Genomic DNA, 21,411 nt, shown 5'->3' on the forward strand with positions numbered 1-21,411 from the left:
ACCACTTTGGTATAGATAGGTTAAGATATGCGGACCGGGTGAGTGATCCAATGGATGCTGGTGTTGAGGGGAAGATGTGGGATGAGCCTTAGGTTACCCCTTACGATTATTGTATCCTGGAAGTTTGAATGGGTGTTGAGACCAAAATTTGTATATTGGGAGGCGCATGTTCTAATCTTTTAGTAAGCAAGGGATGATAATTGGAAGCCAAAAGGGCTATCATGATTCTAGCGTATCCTGTAGTATGAAGGAATATAATTATGGACCTAGGGGTGGATCACCTCATATTGCAGATAAGGTAAGTGGATGCGGAGAGTGTGACTTGACTTATTGGGTTAACACACTATGGTTGTGTGAGTGAGATATCAAACGAGGGAGCGTGTACGAAAGGAGACCGTACGTCTCCACTGGACACCGAAGTCGATAGTGTCAAATTGAGACCCATAGATACCCAGGTTCTGGGAAAAGGGTCATAGAGTGGCTTTGAGTAGGATATTGTGAGATAGGGAACGAGAAGTGCTTATTCCGGAAAAATGAACCTCGGGACAGGAAGTATCCTGGTTCAGAATTGGCTCGAGGGACCAGTGAAATTACTAAGGATCGTTAAGGCAGGAGTGTTTGCGTTATTAAAAGGACTTAAGAGTTCACAAATCTAAATATGGAAACGTGGAGTTCCAGGACTGAGGACTTTGTATCTTTCCGGGTATTATGAACTAACAAGGATAAGATAATTCGGAAAGGAAGGAGGGATTTGACTCTAGATTTGATGTATTTGTGAGATCTTATTAGGGATTAGGCTAGGAGCCTACAGATTAGCCTTACCCCAACATGGGTAGAGGCTCATAAGGTGTTACTGGGGCCAATATTAAGGAAAAGGGTGTTGAGTATGACCCCTGATTGGGGTAAAGAGGCCCTAGAAATTCAGTGAAACTTGTTGTGTAAGGAAAAACCAGTGGAATTTTTGGATAAAAGAGATAAAGTCTTACAGATTAAGACTATCCTTCTTGTGAAGGTGCTACAAGAAATGGCAAGGTAAAGGACCTAACTCCGGAGTTATAGTCAAGTATGTGGGATTAGTATTTCGAGATGTTTGAATAAATTTCGAGGACGAAATTTTAATAAGAAGGGGATAGTTGTAACATCACGAATTTGTAATTAAGGCTAAGTGTCTTGACTATAGTGCTTGGAGGGCCTAATTGGGATTATGTGAGCGAGTAATGGATTATATGTGTGATTATGTGATATAAAATGATTTTTGTGGTAATGTGATTAGACATGCATGTTTATGTGTATTAAATATGCATGTGGGCCCATTTCTGTAAATTGGGGCATGTTTGTAATTTTGGCCCATTGAGGGCATAAATGTAATTATGTATGTGTTATGAGTGAGACCCCAGTGTTATGGGAATATATTTGAGATGTGTGGTCCCAGACGATCCTAGGGAGCGGATTAGCGGAATAGTCACAACGGGGTCAGATACCTGGCTCTAGGTGAGCCTAGGGGTATTTTGGGAACTTGGCGTGTGTTTGGGGTTTACTGGGTAACGGGTAGTTATTTAGCGGTTATTTGGGTATGCCGGGATTAATTGAAAATTCATAGTATTATTTGAGGATTAGCGGGAAACGTGGCAAATGACGGTATCGCCCTTATGGACATTAAAAGGGAAAGAATTGAAGTTAGGGGCATTCGGTCTTTTGTGGCAATGGATAGGCTTGGTCTTTAGCAGCCTTATCCATCCAGGGACCCTAGAGAGTCTAGAAGTAATCAGAAAAAAGGGGAAACAACACTAAAAAAAACAGAGCCTCTCTTATCTCTCTCTTGTTGCTCTCTCTCTCTCTCCCTCTCTCTCTCTCTCAAGGCTAAGAGGGGATTTGAATCACTTTGGAGGAGCTAGGGCTGGTGGCTAGGGATTTGTGGCTACTGTGGCTACCTACAGCTAGGGAAATCGAATTTTCACTGAGGAGATACAGAGGTAAGATCCATTTTTGTAACCTTTTTATGGTGTTTTTGATGAGTTAAGGTTTTGGTTATGGATTGAGAATTGTTAGTTTTAGGAATATTTTTTAAGCTATAGGTTGTTAATTATCGTGCATCTGAATTACTGGAATGATTTGGGTGGTTTATTTAGGGTAAAAACTGAGTTTGGAATGATTTTGGGGAGTTTAGGAATTTGAAAATGCTAGGAGAAACTGGGTTCGCAGGTCCGAGTCACAACCCTGTTCTTCAGGCGCTGCGGCCCGCATGAACCCAGGAGGCTTGGGAGCCTTTGAAATGGTCCAGGCGCCGTAGCGCAAGCTGAGGCGCGCCGCGGCCCGTGTCCCTAGAAGAGAGCCTCGGGGTCCTCTGACTTGTAGCACGTCACGGCCCTTAGGGGCTGGGTCGTGGCTTAAATAGGGGATATTGCTCAATTAAGGGTTTTAAGCTTTGGAACTCAAATCTAAGGCTCGGGAAGGATCCTACTACCTTAAAAAAGGGTGTGTGACTGGTTTTTGGCTCTTTCCATGGTGGGTAACCCGGTCGGAAGCCCGTTTCTCGGCTGCCCTTGCAAGAGCCCCCTTCAAACCAGAAATTCAAAGTTACGGATCAACTTCGCGAGGATGAAGCTCAGATTGATTTTGTGGATGCAATGGATGGTGACTTCCTTCCCCTGAATGATGAGCCTGTAGCTATTGATGGATGTGACGAGGTGCAGGCTTCGATTCAGTCGGGCTATCAACCTAGAGATGGTTCTACACAAAGGTTTCAGTCGCAGTCCAAGGCACACTGGACGAAACTTGATACCACGACTAGTAATGTGGGGATGAAACTCCACTATCAACCGCCGATTTCTAAAGAAGGTAAACTTATTGCCCAACTGGATTTGAATGAGGTTGAAATTGAATCAGAATATTTGAACACAGCGGTAGTTTGCTGGGTTTTGGGGGCAAATCCTCCTCTCACTATTTTTGAGGGATTTGTTCGAAGAATTTGGGGACATTATGGTGTGGAAAAGGTAGTGAGGATGAATTCATAAGTCACAATTGTGAAATTTCAGGATAAAGTAACGCATGACCTCGTTCTTGAAGCAGGAGGGATTCACTTTGATCGCAAACTTGTTATTTTGAGGCCCTGGACTACTGATTTCGATTCCCTTCGATTAGTCAGATCAGTTCCTGTTTGGGTTCACTTGCAAGGTCTAAGACTGCAATACTGGGGTACCAATTATCTCAGTGCTTTGGTAAGTACCATTGGTAAGCCGATAATGATTGATAGGATTACTAAAGATAGGTCTATAATAAATTTGCTAGAGTTCTTGTTGATATGGAAATTTCTGATGCATTTCCTAGCTCCATTAGCTTTATGAATGAGTGGGGGCAACTTATAGAGGTCCCGATTGAATTTGAGTGGCTGCCTATTAAATGTGCTAAATGTGGAGCTTATGGGCATGATGGTGGGAGTTGTAGGAAAGTTCAAAAACAAGTGTGGCGACAAAAAGCTAAGGAGGAGGTTCCGTTGTCTGAAGACCTAGACGTATGGACTCAATTGCAACAGGGGAATCATGGAGATGTGGAGGAGCAGGGGGTGTTTGGGAAACTCCAAAACGGAAAGGAAGCCGAAATAAGGGTCAGACCACTGCTATAGCTCTTTCTGCTCAGGCTAGGGTGGATGGTGGAAATACTACTAAAGTTTCCTCTTCTTATGGAGTGTTGCAATTTTCTATGTTGGAACATTAGGGGTCTTAATAAAAAGAATAAGCAAGAGGGAGTTAGAAGCCTGCAAAATGAATAAGGTTGGCGTTTGTATGCTCTTAGAGACAAAAATGCATGGGAATAAAGTGGTTGATATGATGAAGACTATTTACTGGCTGGAATTTTCATACTAGTCCTATAATAGAAGGGAGAATTCTCCTTTGTTGGCTGAATTCTTATGTGATGATTGATATTTTAGAGGAGATACTCAATTTTTGCATTGTGTGGTTAGACAGGTTGGGTTGCACCAGGACTTTTGTCTCACAGTAGTCTATGGGCTAAACTCTATTCAAGAGAGGAAGGGGTCTCTCTAACCTTAAATTTCCTGTCAAACCTTGCTTGATTTTGGGAGATTTCAATGCGGTTTTTGATGGGGAGGATAGAATAGGAGGTCGTGTTATTTCTCATACTGAGCTTGAGGATTCGGTTAGTTGGCTTGCGAATGGTTGGGTTGAAGAATTGAAAAGTACAGGTTCAATTTTTACTTGGTGTAATAAACATGAAAAATGGGATCGCATATACTCGAAAATTGACAGAGTTTTTAAAAACGAGGCCTAGCTGGATATGCACCCTCATGCTGAAGCTTTTTTCCACTGGGAGCTTAGTTTAGATCATTGTTTTTGTTTGATCAAATGGTTGAAGCAAGGGATTCTGGGCTATAAGCCTTTTAGGTTTGATAATTGCTGGACTAAGCATGAGCTCTTCCGAGAACTGTGCTTAAAAATTGGAATATGCCTCGTAGGGGTTCAGGTATGTTTAGGATCTTGGTTAAATTGCATCGGTTGAGAAGAGTTTTAAAGGAGTTTAACAAAGGAATTATAGGGGGTGTGCAGCAATCGTTTGACCTTGCTAGAAATCACTATCAGATAATTCAAGAGAAACTTCAGCATGAGCCTTCCTCACCTCGGCTTCTTCATGAGGATAGGATAGCCTTGGAGAATCTTAAATTTTGATCTAAGATGCTTGAAAGTTTTCTATGACAACGTAGTAAAATGACTTGGTTGCAATTTGGTGATGAAAATTATGCTTACTTTCATGCTAGCATCAAAAAGAGAAAAGAAGAGAATCGAATTGCCTCGTTTGTTTCCACTCAAGGTACCCTGATTGATAATTTTGTGGATGTTGTTAATCATTATCTTTCTCACTTTCAAGGTATTATGGGTAGTTCCAACTCGGCTGAGTTGCATGAAATTTGGTGAAAAACTTAACTTATCTCAACAACTCAGCTTAATTAAACCATTTACCTGCCAGGATGTGAAGCAAGCCTGTTCAATATTCATGATTTGAAGAGTCCTGGGCCAGATGGTTTTGGTGCCAAGTTTTTCAAAGTGATGTGGTCTGACATTGGAAGGGATATATCTATGGCTATTTTAAATTTCTTTGAGACAGGGAAGATTTCTGCTCAACTCAATAACACTATGTTGTCTCTGATTCCAAAGATAGACAAGCCATCTAGGGCAGGGGACTATAGACCGATTGCCTATTGCAACACTCTTTACAAATGCATTTCCAAAATGCTCTGTACTAGGCTCTCTCTGGTTCTCCCGCAACTTGTTAATAGTAATCAAGGGGCCTTCATCAAAAATAGGTCAATTGCTCATAACATTCTCATTCTTCAAGACTTGCTTAAGGGTTATAATAGGAAAGGCATTTCTCTGAGATGCCTTATGAAGATTGATATTACTAAAGCCTATGGTACTATTGATTTGGATTTTTTGGAGGATCTCCTCAAAGCCTATTATTTTCCTTCAAAATTTATAGCTTGGATAATGATTTGTTTAAGGGGTTCATCTTATTCTCTACTTATGAATGGAAGAGTCCAATGAAGTTTTGATGGAAAGTAGGGTCTGCGACAAGGTGACCCGATTTCTCCATTGCTTTTTGTCCTGGTTATGGAGTACCTTACAAGGCTGTTGCTCCAAGCTACTTGTTCGGCTGATTTCCGATTTCATCCACTTTGTAAGCGCCTGGGCTTGGTGAGCTTGTGTTTTGCTGATGATCTTATCATTTCTTGCAAAGGGGATTCCAAGGCTGTTAAGGTTCTCAATGAGGCTTTTGATGAGTTAGCAGTTGCTCGGGATTGATAGCTAATCAGTCCAAATCCCATGTTTATTCTGGGGGAGTTAAAAAATCTGAGAAACAAAATATTGCTGCTTTGGTTAGCTTTGAAGAGGGCAGCTTTCCGCTTAAGTATTTGGGAGTCACATTGAGACCAATTAAATGGAAAGAGGCTGACTTTGCTCACATTATTACCAAGCTTCGTTTATAGTTGCATAGTTGGGCGAGCAAGCATTTGTCTTTTGCAAGGCGAGTTCAACTTATTCACTCAATCTTACTTGGCATCAAGAGTTATTGGATGAGTATTTTTATCTTGCCTCAAAAGGTAGTTAAGAAAATTGACAAAATTTGCAGAATATTCCTGTGGGGTGGACAAGGAAACACTAGTAAGTTGCACTTTGCTTCTTGGGAGTTTGTTTGTAAGCCCAAGAACTATGGTTGTCTAGGATTCCGAGAAGGTAGTAAATTTAATGAAGCTTCAATGGCTAAATATGTTTGGGCTCTAACTACGAAGCAGGATGTTCTTTGGGTGAAATGGATCAATGCAATCTATTTAAAGAACCAGGATTTCTGGGACTATGAGGTGAAGGTGGATGTGAGTTGGTATTGGAGAAAATTGGTTCATCTCAAAACCAGCTTCACTCGGGATGATATCTTGGCAGTTGTTGCAAGTGGCAGATTTTGGATTGGTAAAATCTATGACAAATTCATTTCTCACTTTGCAAAGAATGATAGCTGTGGAGTATTTTGGTGTAGATTGGCAGTACCTAAACATAAATTTATTCTTTGGCAAGCTATTAAACATCACCTTTTAGCTAGAGATCTTCTGAGTATTCGCCAGATTGTTGTAAATTCTTTGGATTGCTCTGTTTGTGGTTTTGGTATGGATTGTCATGAACATCTGTCTTTATTCTAGAAAGATTATTTGGCAGGTCAAACTTGGTTGGACTCTGAGATTTGGCCATTGAATCATGCAGTCTAGCTTCAATGGATGAATACCAAGAGGAAACACTCATTGCTTTCAGCCATCACAACAACAGCCATGGCTGCTTCTGTTTACTATATCTGGTGGAACAGAAATATGTATATTTTTTAAGAAAAAGTGTTCTTGATTTCTCATATTGATAGATTGATCAAACAAGCTATTAAAGCTAGGATTTTGTTATTGGATAGGAGAAAACTTGCTAAAAATGATCAATTTAAGTTTGATTTTATTTGTAATATGTGACCAGGTGGGTTGTTGAGCTGCTTTGGTATTAGAAGCTAGTTGTAGTTTGCGCTTTTTGAGTGGAATAAAATTCTTCTTTTGATAAAAAAAAAATGATCCTACTACCCAGTTTAGTATAATTCAAGGTCTCGGAGGCTAATACGTTATTCCGAAGGATTTTAATTTATTTATATCATGATGGCTACTTATCATTACGTTGTGACTAGGTTTTACAGCTCAGGCTCGGGATTAGGGATCGTGCTCGGGATCGCTTTAGGTTGTCATCTTGGGACACGTGGTAAGAAAACTATTTGTGCCCGTAGAGCTAGATTGTGCTTAGTATTGTGCGTATAGTTTATAACTATTACGTCATACATGTGTTTGTGACGGAACGGCAAGGGCCGGAATCGGCAGAGGTCAGAAACGGCAAAGACCGAGATCGACAAGGGTCGAGAGCGGCAAATGCCGAGATCGGCATTAAGCATGATGAATGCAGGCCGCCAGAGCGAGATCCTCAAAGGGTGTTGTACTCATCTGCTCGATTAAGACCATGGACTTGGTGCCTGGTAACGCACCCTAATCGGCGAAGGCTGTTGTTGTGTTGTTGTGTTGTTGTGAATTCTGATAGAAGCTTGTAATTGTCTATAGTGTCTGAGTAATTATGCATTTTTTGAATTAAATTATTATATGATGTGTTGTGAAGTTTTCTTGCTGGGTCTCGGCTCACGGGTGCTCTGTGGTGCAGGTGAGGGCAAGGAAAAGGTCGATCAACCATGAGTTAGAGGGTATGGAGCGATGCATACATGTTTGGCCTACCTGGCCGCCACAACTGGGGTTGTTTTGAGGGACACATTGTAAACATTCGATTTTTTCGCTTAGGTCGACTGTACCCACATCTTTGGATTGTAAATATATTTCAAAATAGTATTTTTGTATCCCAGTGTAACACTTTTATGATTTTAATGAATGTCCATCCCTTTATACTTAATTTTCATTAAACAAGTCTTTATTTTGATTTAGTCACAATTTTCAATTTAATACCTCAATTAGCGAGTTAATGGTACTTTTAAAATCACAAGATAATGGCTCTAGAGTAGTAGGGCAATACATTTCTACCATGATTTCGGATGAGTTCAGAGATCTGTTCAACCAGAAGTACAACAATATTGTCGTTAGGGCAGCGAAGGTGAACGAGTTTATGGGTTTGGTGAAGGGCAGTATTACAGTCACTGAATATGCTCTGAAATTTGACAAACTAGCTAAGTTTACACCTGACTTAGTGCCTACAGATGCAGCCAGACAAGATAGATTTGTTCATGGGGCTGAATGCTATAATAGCCCGAGATGTACGGATTACATCAGTACTTGGGGAGACTACTTGCACTCTTGAATTCATAGAACGCTTTACACCAAATGTAAATGCAGTATCCATTGTTATAACTATAACCGTCATTCAATCCTCTATAGATGATCTACTAATGAGATGGGTGAAAATTACCGATTTACCCCTCATTGGTATTTTATCCTCAACTCCTACTAAGATCCTTGTAAATAATATTTCCGTAAGCTTAATTATAAAAATGAGTACTACACTTGAACCAAGCTATAAGGAAATCATCGTTTCACTTCTAAAACAGAAACTATAGATTTCATGTCTATGATAAATACTCCCACTCAATTATACTATCAAATCTCCAATGTGTAAGTATGAACTAGTTCGTAGGGTAAACTGCTAACGAACAAATCAAAAGACTTGAATAATACAATTAGCAGAATATTAGGGCCGATTTGACATTATTTTCTGTTTTTTGTTTTTAAAAATTGTGTTTTTAGAAATGAGAACAGAAAACAATTTTTGTAATTTTCAAAAAACAACAGGTGTTTGGTTAATTTTTTCTAAAAATCATTTTTTAGTCTTAATTTTAAAAAAATAATCTTAAATAAAAAATTAATAAATATATTTACAAAGAGAAAAATCTTTTAAAAGTTTGTAATAAATAATGAGATAAAGTAATGTGAAAGAAAAAGTGACGAAAAATAAGGAGAGAGAAAGAAGAAAAATTTTGAGAAAGAAAAATTAAGATGACAGAAATTGATGCAAGAAAAAAAAATTAGAGAAAATGGCGAGAGAAAAAAATGAAGAGAAAGAAAATGAATATATAGGAAGTGATGAGAGAGAAAATAGTGAGAAAATAGTGAGATAATAAATGATGGAGAGAAAATAAAGATATTAAAAGTGATGAGAGAGAAAGTGATGTTAGAGAATGTGAAGAGATAAAAAGTGAGGAGTGATAAATTAATCAGAGAGAAAGTGATATGAAATAATAATAATAATAATTAAAAAAGTTATGTGAGAAAAAAAATTGAGGACAACTAAAAACAACTTTTTGTTGTTCTCAAAATTTTCAATTTTTTGTAATTTTGTTTTTAAAAATTATTTTTTAAACACCCATACTTGTTCTCAAAACACAGTTTTATATTTTAAAAACAAAAAAATATTTTTTAGTTAACGAGTCAAACACCATCTTAATCACTCTGAATTAAGATTTAATTAACATATGATCAACATTGTAATGTAATTAGATTAGATAATAATGATACTTACTTAACTTATCAATAATCAATATTGGTCTAGTCCAATGTAACAAAAATACATCTAATCTTATCTACTTGGTCAATGTCTGGAATAAGACATCACACCCTGAATGTATAAGTAGATCATATCGTAGATTATCAGATCAATGAAAATCTAATACATTGATTTAATCTTAGGACACGTTGTTTTGAACATATAATTACAATTATAATCCACTGTGACCTAGTCACTATAATTGTAATTATTTATATGTTCGGGATCTTATAAATGTTTGTATTATTCAATTAATCATGTAACAAAACAAACAAGCAACACAGTTGTCAAAATAAATGATTACATGTCCGAAATTGTTTTATGCAACGCAAGTCCCTCTGACTTGGCACCCCAAAACTTGTCACAAAACATCTCCAAATGCCCCCAAACTTTTTGGGTACTCTTATACACTCCAAAGACTTTGAACCCAAAAAGATGATTTATAAATGCCCATGCAAAAAGTCAATTCTCGCATGTTAACTTTAGTGAAACTGTTATACTTTTTGTATTTCTTTGTGCCTAACAAATTTCACATTGTAATTAACAAAGGATCCGTTTGGTAAAATTTATGTTTTTAAATTTTTTAAACACAAAAATAGAAATATTATTTTATTTTTGTTTTTTTATTTTTAAAAAATAAAAATATGTTTGGTAACTATTTTTGTTTTTTGTTTTTAAAAACAAAAATTAATAAACGTGTTTGATAACTTTTATTTGTATTTTTTGTTTAACAATGTGATGTGTTAATTTGAAGAAGAGAAATAAAAAAATAAAAACTGTTTAAAAAAAAATTTTGAGTGAAAATTTTCTATTTTCAAAATTTAATAAATTTTGTTTAAAATTTAAAAAAATAAAAAATAAAAATAGAATTACCAAACGTTATTTTATGTTTAATTGTCAAATTTTTAATTAATTAAATAAAAAACTGTTTTTTTAATGGTTACCAAACAGCACCAAAGAGTGTGAGATAAGAACCATTGCATCCACAACTACTTAGCATGTTCCTCCTTACACACCATTACCACTAAGAGCATAGACTTGACCGAAAAAGCTTTCCCACCACCTCTGACCCCCAATAAAAACAGGAGTCTGTAAATTCTATGAGTACCCATGGTTGAATCCTAAACCTTGGGGCCTGAACTGATGTTTGGTATTGGGATTTTGTCCTAGTGGGAGTGTGAAACCATAGGATGAAGACCGAGACTGATTACCCCTGAGTTGTCATGTGAAAGGAGTAGACCCAACATAGCTCCCTGTGGGTCCTCTATGTGATGGTTGAGGTACTTCTACTGTCATTGTAGGCAATCTTTCTTCTTATGACCTTATTAGTCACAACTAAAACACACATACGGCCCAATGTGAGTCTTTCCTGAAGAACCGCTACTAGTGCTATCCCCACTAAACTGTTGTCCTTGAGATAACCACCGCCCTTGGTTAAAGTCAACTCCCTTAAATTATTGAAAAGAAGACTAACGTCTTACAAAGTCTAGAACCTTAAGTTATTGAAACAAATGCATATACTAAGATAGACAGCACTAAGAAAACACCTAGAAAGCAAGGATGGTGGAATAAGAATTGAAAATTCATTTTACACCCCTCCAAAATCCAACGACTCAAATTCTTGAACCATTCTCTTGATCACCTTAAAAGAGAAAAACATACCAAAGAACCCTAAAAAATAAAGACAGAAAGAAATGCAAACCAAAGCATGATGAGAAAAATAAGAGTAAAAGTAAAAACGTGATGCTATATCAGATTTTTAAAGATGAAAGGCTGTTTTGTAAAACATAATTCATTTAAAATATATATATTAAAAATATATCAAACCATTCGTCCATCCTTGCATCAATGGTCAAAACATAATTAATGAATATCAACATTACAAACGATTTCATAGTAACAAAAGTCAAACGTTGGGTAAGACAAGGAAGACATTAGTGACTTGCAGTATAAAGACAAAACATCCAAAATTAACCAACAGGCTATAATAATATTCTCAAGTAAAAGCAGAAACCTGAAAAGCCATTGAACGCAGCAAAGCACATATATGACATGAACAAAAAGTCTCGCACATACCGAAGATATATAGAAAATCAAGAACTTGAAATCAACGAACAAATGCATATGCTTTTAAATAGCCTTGAACAATTTTCCATGACATATAATGGCCAAGAGCCTTGAAAGTAGAGACAAAGGTAAAATGTAAGATCGACGATTCAAAACAATGCAACTTAAAATAACCTTAAGATTTTGCCAAATATAAAAAAGATGAGCAAATGGTATTTAATAAGTACGTGATCAAAGCCAAAAAGAAGAAAAGTTTACGTCAGCCATAAGAATTCATAACAATTATATAAAAATTTAATTATATATCACTTTTCGATAACTTGATGGCAACATAAATACTGACCCGATTTTGTTGTGTATAACTATCCTCGTATGGTCCAACATTATAACTTTCAGCTAATGGTAATCAATATAGATATATAATTTCATGGTGAATGAAAAACAAATAAGACTAATGAAAACTCTGAGCTTGTTAGTTTGCGAAACTTGGTTGTTGTGGTGTTACACGGCATAGGTTTTAATAATATTATTAATTTTCACCCTAATATTGATTATTGTACTTGACTTAAAATTGTTATCTAGTGTTTCTAAAGTGAAATCATGCTAAATTTACCGTAGGCAAAACGAAATTAGGCGATAGAGAAAGATATAATATTAGTGTATTCATATTATGTCAACAAAAGAATTACAATTATAATGTCAAAAAGCGTGTGAAAAAGACGAAAACAAATTTTTAAATTTTATAAATTCCTAAAATATGTACCATAAAATTCATTTTTTTCCTAGTTTATCTCAATATATAATTTGTTTTAATTTGATCTCTTCTAAAACCCAATTCATTTATTCAGGTTTCAAAACAAGCAAAAACAGCATATTACTGAAACATTACATCGTGTAACACGCCAAGTATAAAATGTCCGTAAAATAAATTAATGTATATATTTGGTGCCAGTCGGTTAAATATTTATAGACCACTTTATCGAAAACAGTATATACTCTAGCGACTTGATGGAAAACAAGAGTTCACAATTATCCTAGAAGATCTATACCGTGAATAAGGAAAAACAAAAAGGAGTGAGTAGACCAAAAATAAAGACCGTTCGGGAATAAATATTCTCAAGATAATATTAATAGTAATATGACGAGCAATAAGAACTCAAATTGGAGATCGACGTACAGTCCCAAAAAATAACAATTACAAATTATTATGAAAAAAAGGGTATATTACTTATAAGACGTGAACTACCACAATCATAAGACGACTTCAAACATCAAATGTGCTCCACAGAAAGTAAATCCAACAGATCAGTTAATAATCACAAGACAACTTCAAACGTCAAGCCTGTACCACGATAAGGATTTGACTGAATAACACGACACTATAGCGTCTCCAATGTCTCAAACCAACTATACCCTATATGTTCAAGAAAACCACTTAGAAACAGAATGAATAACAGAGAATACACAACAGAGAACGATATCATCTTGCAGTTAACACGATCATGATTGTCAATCACCCACCCTCTTGATATAAAGTTGGAAAAAAAGAATATCACCACCAAACGAATCTCAATTCAGAAATTCACCAATTTTTCTTTAAATATAGAACTCCCCCGAGCATTATAATATAGAAGATCCGTGAGAAGTGCAGCCTAAGACCACTCCAGCCTAAAAAAGGGTATGAACCAAAGATAGGACACCATCAAACAAATCACAAAACTCATCGGACACCAAAAACCCAGTCCACAATCACATTAACAAACTTAAAAGAGCTTCATCACAATAAGATTAATCTTCCAAGGGATTAGAGACACTAAACCAATGTACAAGGTCCCAAACACAAAAAAACATAGTTAATCAGCTGTTGGTGGAGCTGAGGAGAAAAACCGTAGACAATGATAAAAACCAAACATCTAACCTTGTACTGAGAACCAAATGAGCTCACAAACAGTTGATGTCTTGCTCTGCATACATCAAAAGTTGTGGGAAAATAAACGAAAGATATCAATCAAGAACCAGATATCTGACCTTATACTGAGAGCATCAAACCAATCCAACAGTACGAGTTCACAACTGTATGTTAATTCATGAAACCAACATTCTTACAAAAAGAATTTACAATATTGCTTCAAATCCAAAAGAGTAGCTTATTCAGATGAAAATTCAAAGATTCGGGAAATCAACTCAAAAGCTATAATACATAATACCCCAACGTGGCATATCTAAATACAGATCTCATAGATAATTCAAAAATTGGCCTCATCTGCATTAATCATATAGATAACCACAAACTATCCGTAGTCAAAATAAACTATCAGATACCAGCACAACACATGAAAGATACCAAACAGAACCTCTGAACTTCTACTAAATGAATGTAGATACTAATTCCAAGTCTCAGCTCAGTGTGCCAACCAACGATTGACAATGTTCTGCATGAATCAAGTTTAGTGAAAATAAACCACAGTATCATAAGAAACATGTTTAACCCACAGTGCTGGAAATGGAGAAGAGGAAGACATCAGTTAACCCAGGCATGACAACAAAAAGGTTATGAAAATAATCTTGATTAGAACCGGAACCCTGAAAATCCATTGAACGCCCCAAAGCAAAGACATGAACAAAAAATCGCACACAGATGGTTGCTACAGGAAAATATAAAAAAAGTCCAAGATTAATGCTTGTATAAATAGATCTAAGAAAGAAGATTGACGCCTAAGAAAATATCAGCAAAGCAAGGACAATTAAACATGAAACGAAAGAAACATTTTACATCCCCGCTAAAATCCAGCAACACGAAACAAAAAATATTAGTCAACTTGAACCATTAGCTTGATTGCCTAGAAATGAAAAAACATACCCTAAAATATCATATCAGATATAAATGGTCCAATTCAAATAATTGAAACACAATTAGTAAAAGGAGCGGTAAATGTAAGAGCTAAGATGAAAAGCTGCAATTTTGAATAACTTGACTTGGTAAAACGCTGAAGACATTCACAGCACAATAGAATATAATGTAGAGTTTATGTCAAACCATCCATCCATTAATAAGAAGCTCAATGACTATAACCTGAAACAAAGGTATATCAACATTATCAACGTATTCAGAAAAACAAGGTCGATGATTGCGAGAGACGAAAAGATTAGGGAAAACAAACTGAAATTATGACATTACTAAGTCCGTAGTTCAAATATGAACTCCCCAATCATAATTAAACTTAAGAAGGCCAACATCCTCATAATCATAAGAGAAACCTGAAGGCAAAAGATGAACAGTTAATTTGAAAATTACTAGGACCAAAAACTCCCCTAAAAATAATAAAATGATTGAACAGTCTTCTTAAAACTTGTAACTTACAAGAGCTTGAAATTACTGAACAAAACACACACACTAATAGCCTAAAAGATATCAAAAAGAAAAGCTTCAAGAAAAGATAAAAGCTCAAACTATAGTTTAATGACTAGTCAAACCTCCTCCAGCAACAGAGATACTTTTAAGTCTTGAATAGAAATTTTGACAACCTAAAATGAGGGAATTCAAAAAAGCCTCAGAATCATAAAGTTTATACAAAAAGACCAAAAGGAAACCAAAGGATAAGATAACATAGTAGTTAAGGGAACACCACCATCACAGGCTAGCTTTAATTAGTTTACAAAAGCTCGATCCAGTCGAAAGCCAAATGAGTACTGGAAAAATGACACATGTACCTAATGAGAAAATACATCATATAGCGAGAGAAAGTCAATTTAAATAATGAGAAGTATAGAAAACTAGAGTTCTTATTCTTCACAAATTAGGTAGGTTGAAGGAGCTCCACAGTTGACTTGTGAAATCATGCCTGCTATCTCCATAAGAACTGCAATGTTGTTCCAAGTCCAAAAGAAGAAAGTTCAAGAAAGAAAGGAAAAACAACTTGAACACTAAAAATCAAACAATACCTAAAGGTTGACTATGGATCTCAATCCCAGCCCCCAGAAGGAAAACAACTCAGCATCATCTATACAAATCATATAAATGAAACCTCAAGTTAAATCAACAATTAGAAATAAAAACCAGTCAAAAAAATGAGCGAACAAAGCCATTGCACAACCAAAGTCTTACAGATACTAATCTAATGTACCGAGTGTAATGAAACAGTTGTCGATTGTCATATAGACACGAATGAGAAGTGCTAAGTGTAAATCAACCACAGGCAATGCTCTGCATTCATCAAAAGCTATATAAAAATATATCGTAGATAATCATCAAGAACCAAATATCTGAACTTATACCAAGACGTCAAGAACTAAATATCTAACCTTATAATGAAGAAGGTTCGACAAGTCATGGTCGTAAATTTATATAAATACAGATCCCACATATAGAATACCAGAGGGATACCACATATCAAAGACCAGAGGGATCTGCAAAATTCATATAGAATACCCACAAAACCCTCAATAGACATAATCAACTATTAATTACCAACACAATGCACAAAAGTGTTGCACAGAACCTCTGAAACTCAATAAAACGCATATGAATACTAGTACAAATTCCCAAGCGCAGATCAACAATCGACAATGCCCTGAGAATCAACTGTGAAATAAATACTGATCACACCTAACCTTCCCAAAAATTATAGTTCTCACAGTTTTAAGAGATAAAAAGGTGATGATATCTAGTTCGCAATGATGGGAATGGAGAAGATGAAGACATTTGAGACTTGCAGCATGACGACTAAAGCATCCAGGATTTACCAACAGACTGATAATATTCTAGAGTAAAACCCTGAAAATTCATTGAACGCCCAATAGCAAAGACATGAAACAAAAATCTCACAAAGTACCCACAAGCTGCAGTTATAGAAAAGAAAAAAAAAACCATTTACAATGAAAAACTAATCCAACTCAACTCCCTTCCAAGGCTAAACTCTGGTCTGCTTAGAGTTGAGAAAAGAAGTCGGCCTTACAAAGTCGAGAACCTGAAATTATTGAACAAAATCCATATGCTAAGATAGACGGTAAATAAGAAAACGCCTAGAAGAAAGCAAGGGTGATTGAATAAGAATTGAAAGAATAATTTTACAACCCCCTCCACAATCAGACACAAAAAATCTTGAACCATTCTCACGACCACCTAAAAAGAGAAACATACAAAACAACACTCAAAAATGGAGACAAAAAAAAATGCAAAACAAAGCACAATAAGCAAAATGAGAGACAAAAGGATGATGATACTGTGTCAAACCCATAAAGATGAAAGGCCGCAGTATTCTGAAGGAACCTGAAAATTCATTTGAAAAATATAAAATGAAAGAAATCATTTTACACCCCTCCACAATCCAGCAAACATGAAACAGAAATATACTCATAGCCTTGAACCGTTCTCGCAATCGCCTAGAAAGGTAAGAAAATACTGAAACCCTAAAAGATCATGCCAGAAAGAAATGGAACAATTCAAATACTTTAATCACAACGAGTAAAAGGAGAGGTAAATGTAAGAGTGGAGATGCTATGTCAAACCCAAAAAGATGAAAAGCTACAATGGAAAAAAAAACCTGAAATTTCATTAAAAATAAAATAAAACAATTAAGGTTGCTGGAGACATTTTGACATTACAAATTTAAGTCAGTAGTTCAAATAGGAAACTCCACCAAACATAAGAAAAAGACTGAAAAACGCACCTTGAAGACTGATGCATAAAAACCAGTCCAGATCAATGCTATATCGTCAAAAAAATAAAAAAGAAGCTATGTCAAGTAAATATAATCTAAGAGACGACCATACAAGGTTAAAGCTGCTTAAATGGACCAAAGAAAAGAAAGTTGCAGCCCTCCAACCAACAAAAGACATCCTTCGAACACAAGTCCACAACAGTGAACAACTAAAATCCAATAGCCTGAATAACGAAAACATGTATGAACAAAAAGCCTAAATGTATGAACAGAAGAAAAATAAGTTAAGGATGAAGACAGCAAGTTAAAAACATAACAATTTTATATAAGTTAATTAATAAATAATAATGCATATATGCAAGTTGAAGATGTGAATTTCCAACTTTTAATTTTATTTTTGCAAAAGCATACTTGGACTTGGACAGATTGAGTTTGCAGAAACCTCAACAGCCTGAAAGGAAAAAGTCACATGAACTTGGTCATGAGCTATAACAACTAATCAAATAATGAAGACGCAGTTCATTAGGCATAATGATCTTGCAGGGACAACCTTCTAAAAATTGTAAATTTTCAACAAAGAGCCTGAAATAACAAAGAAAACACGAACACTAACAGCATAAATATACTTGAAAAGAAAAGAAGAAAAAGAAGAAAATCTTCAAGAAAAAATTAAAGCCTAGATTTAGACTAATGATTTGTCAAACCTCCTCCAGCACCAAAGGTACTTCAAGCCTTCGATAGAAATTTTGATGACCTAAAATGAGAGAACTCGAAACAACTTTGGAATCATAAAAGTTTGAATAAAAATATCAAAAGGAAACGTTAACATAGAAGTTAAGATTGAGAAGGGAACACCACGATCATAGGCCAGCTTTAATAAGTGCACAAGAGCTCTATCTAGTCGAGAGCCAATTGAGTACTGGGAAAAAAATTGACACTTTTACCTAATGAGAAAATACCATCATAGAGGGACAAAGAAAGTCAATTTTAAAAATGAGAAGTATATAAAACTAGAATTCTTATTTGTCACAAAATAGGTAGGTTGAAGGAAATCCAATGTCGACTCTGTGAAATCATGCCAACTATCCAGCTATCTCCATAAGAACTGCACTGTTGTTCTAAGTCCAAAACAAGAAAATTCAATAGAGAAGGGAACACTAAACCAACAACTCAAAAAGTAAACCATACCCAATGGTCGACTATGGATCTCTCTCCAGACCCAATATAGCGAAAAATCGGCATCATCTATGCAAATCATATAAATGAAACCCAAGTTAAATTCAGCAATTAGATGGTGCCGACTACCAACGGCTAGACTGTAAAAACACTTTTTTTTTAACAAAGTCGAACAAAACCTTTGCACTACCAAAGTCTTGAATGTACTAAAGTAAAGCAACAGCTGTCGATGCTGTTTGTATAAATCAGAAATTCCAATCGCATATAGACACGCATGTAAAGTGCCAAGTGTAAATCAGCCACGGGCGATGCTCTGCATTGATCAAAATCCAAGGAAAAATATACCATAGATAATCATCGAGAACCATTTATCTGAACTTATATCGAGACGTCAAAAACTAAATATCTGACCTTATGATGAGAAGGTCCAACAAGTGATGGTCGCAAATATGTATATAACTCCAGATCCCACATAAAAATCAAAGACCGGAGGGATCTGCATGAATCATATGAATACCCACAAAACCCACAGTTGTTATAAACAACTATTAGTTACAAACACAATGCACAGAAGTGGTTGCACAGAGACTCAGAACCTCTACAAAATGCATATAAATACTAATACAAATTCCCAAGTGCAGATCAACAATCGGCAATGCTCTAAAGAATCATCTGTGAAATATATACGGATCACAAATCATAACCCAATCTTTCCAAAAAATATAATTCTCACAACATCGAGATAAAAAGGTGATGAAACATATCTACCCCGCAGAGGAAGACATTTGAGGCTTGCAGCATGACGACTAAAGCATCCAGGGCTTATCAACAGCCTATAATAATATTCTTGAGTAAAAGCAGAACCCTGAAAATTCATTGAACGCCCAAAAGAAGAGACATGAACCCATATATCTCACAAAGTCCGAAGCTTCAATTCTAGAAAAGATAAAAATCCATTTAAAAGGAAACACTAGGAAGTCAACTCCCTTCCAAGGTTTATTCTTGTTTAAATAGACCCAAGAAAAGAAGACTGATGCCTTACGAAGTCGAGAACCTGAAATTATTGAACAAAATGCATGTACTAAGATAGACAACATAGGAAAAAAAACGCCTAGAAAAAAACAAGGATGATTGAATAAGAATTGAAAGAATCATTTTGCACCCCCTCCACAATCCAAGGAAAAAAAAACCTTGAACCATTCTCCCGATCACCTAAAAAGTGAAAACATACAAAAAACCTCAAAAATGTTGGTAGAAAGAAATGTAAAACAAAGCACGATGAAGAAAGAATGACGATACTATATCAAACCCGTAGAGATGCATTAACAACCTGAAAGTTCATTTGAAAATATATGTATATAATATAAAAAGTAAATCAAACCATCCGTCCATCCTGTGAAGCATCAATGGTTGAAACCAAACTTGTGAATATCTAACATTAAAAACGATTTTAGAGTAACAAAGTCAAACGTTGGGTAAGACAAGGAATTGGCAAAACTTTAACATTACTTGAAACCTTCTTGCCCAACCTCTAAGCAGAGGACATATAAACTGGAGCAAAATTCTTCACACGACTTCAAAGAAGACAGAGGATTTGATGCAATAAATCTGGAAATTTCATATATTTTATGAATATATTTCTGCATTGACAATATCAATCAACCAAAAAACCTGAGACATCACGACATACGGGGCATTCTATCAAGCTACTCCCAGCCTCAACAATCCAAGCCAACCCTCGAACAATGTTATTGAAGAAATTTTCAGGTATAATGTGAAAGCCACACTCAATAGTAGTAGCCATAATCTGCATATTTCAACATATAATGAAACCAAACAAAGCCCAAGGCCACCATAAGCTGAATAAACCAAAAATCCAAACGGTGACAAAAGAATCCCTAAATAACGAAGGAATCAAATAACAAAGGCGGGTAGCGATCGAGAACCAAACCGATCTAAACAAAATCCCAAGTGTAAATCAACGATCCTCTCTGCATAAATCAATTTCGACAGAGATCGCTAACCGATCCATATAAAACGCATACGAAGATTAACCAGGCACAAGAATATCGATAGAAGAACGAAGTCATGATAAGCAATCAATACCAGATGGAAAGATCAAAACTCTTACATCGGAGAGAAGAGGAAAGAGATGACCCCATTCTCGAAACTTCAATGGGGTAACGATTAAAAGAGAAGCCAAGACTATTTATAGCAGAAGATGTGTATATGGACGGGCAAGATTAAGCTATGATAAAAGATCTGGCGGTTGAGGAGAACGCGGCCTCCTAGAGTGGGTTGAATTATTATTTTTTCGGAATCAAAAGAGGCGGTGGGTGAATGGGTGGTGTACGCGGTTTCTAATTTTATATATATATATATAAATATATATATATATATATTTTTTATAATTGTTTTTTTTTTAACTTATTTAGTTATGTTTGTGCTCCTTTTGTTGTCTTTGTTAGTTAATATTTCAGAATTTGTGAAAGAGTTAATGAAAATGCTGGATTTGGCCCCAAAAAGAAGAAAATTGGCAAAAATCATACATTAGAGTCGCGGCGCTAAGTATTTGGTCAGAATTTGAGCCGCAGCGTTTCAACGAAACAAGGAGTTGAAGCATCTGGGCAAATGAGGGCTTCGACACAACCTTTTGGAGTTGCGGTGCTATTAATTGAGGAATTTGAGCTGCGGCGCAGGCATGTTAGGGTCGCAGCGCTTGTTGAGTCAGAGACGAGGTGAGCTTCGGTTTCTGGACACAGGTCGCGACGCTTCATTAGAGGGTTGTGGTGCCTAAAGCGATCAATGTGCAGATTAGGAAATTTTAAGCAGCGACAAAAGTGATGTTTACCGAGTTTTTCAAGAACTATAAATATATTAAGAAA

The 21,411-nt window shown here is 35.9% G+C and overlaps 1 long non-coding RNA gene across 4 annotated transcripts; it reads right to left on the reverse strand.

The window, feature by feature from the left end:
• Positions 1 to 12,789: 12,789 nt before the first annotated feature.
• LOC133834591 (uncharacterized) lies at positions 12,790 to 20,890 on the reverse strand. 4 transcript variants are annotated; one of them, XR_009893380.1, is made up of 3 exons: positions 15,993 to 20,862; positions 15,815 to 15,894; positions 12,790 to 15,691 (listed from the first exon to the last, which is right to left on the reverse strand). It is a non-coding gene; the product is annotated as an uncharacterized LOC133834591 (long non-coding RNA). The 4 variants fall into 4 exon arrangements; XR_009893379.1 differs by having other exon boundaries at positions 15,796 to 15,894; XR_009893377.1 differs by having other exon boundaries at positions 12,790 to 15,894; positions 15,993 to 20,890.
• Between the last annotated feature and the right edge of the window lie 521 nt (positions 20,891 to 21,411).

Source organism: Humulus lupulus, chromosome 5 (assembly GCF_963169125.1).
Source record: "Humulus lupulus chromosome 5, drHumLupu1.1, whole genome shotgun sequence".
Lineage (NCBI taxonomy): Eukaryota > Viridiplantae > Streptophyta > Magnoliopsida > Rosales > Cannabaceae > Humulus > Humulus lupulus.